This window comes from Octopus bimaculoides, chromosome 6 (assembly GCF_001194135.2).
Source record: "Octopus bimaculoides isolate UCB-OBI-ISO-001 chromosome 6, ASM119413v2, whole genome shotgun sequence".
In the NCBI taxonomy this organism is placed as follows: domain Eukaryota; kingdom Metazoa; phylum Mollusca; class Cephalopoda; order Octopoda; family Octopodidae; genus Octopus; species Octopus bimaculoides.
The window spans coordinates 54,258,796-54,259,594 of record NC_068986.1 but is presented as its reverse complement, the minus strand read 5'-3'; the positions used below and the strand labels follow the sequence as shown (position 1 = coordinate 54,259,594).

The 799-nt window shown below is 37.2% G+C and overlaps 1 protein-coding gene across 1 annotated transcript in view; it reads left to right on the top strand.

Annotated features, from left to right (window-relative positions):
* Window positions 1–799, top strand: part of LOC106883771 (visual system homeobox 2-like) — a 308,537-nt gene that overhangs the window by 288,116 nt on the left and 19,622 nt on the right. The window lies entirely within an intron of this gene.

Here is a 799-nt window from a genome sequence, read left to right as displayed (position 1 = left end):
GTTACATCGTCGAAAATAGTTGAGGTGGTCTACGAAAGTCGATTCGAGACACCAAGTAAAAGTGATCATGTCACTTCTCCTGAGTCTCGTCTCAACCAGCAACAACAACAACAGCAGCAGCAGCAGCAGCAGCAGCAACATCCTCAACAACAGCAACCACAAACACAACAGCCACCACAGCAGTCACAACAGCCGCCACAACAACAAGAACAACAACAACAACAACGGCACCAACCACATCAAAAACATCAACAGCAGCAACAGCAGGACCAAGCACAGCACAGTTATATAGATCTAGAGAGCGACGAACCTGTGTCCAAATGACCATTAATATGGCGGCCTTTGTCAAACTACGATACTTCGCGCTGACTAAAGCAATTGTTCTCAAACTTGGAACTGGAAGAACTGTTACCAAATCGTAGTAGAACAATTGCCAATAGAGCGAGCACCTATTATCTAACGAAAGATAATCCCTGTGCTTAAGGAATACAAGTCGAACAGAAACCAACTGAAACCAAATGTATAAAACGCCATATCGCAGAGTATCAAAGGACCGCTAAATGAATCAAAAGACATTTTTCAATGAGAAAAAAAAAGTAATTAAAGACAATATTTGAATAAATTTCGTTTAGAATGAATTCTTCATGTTGATGGGCCAAAGAGTAGTTTTGATAAAACGAACTAAAATATTTAAATCTTTAAAAAATACTAAACAGTAGCTAGAATGATATTGTATTACATGTGAAGATATATATATATATACACACATATATATACATATATGTATAAATATATATAT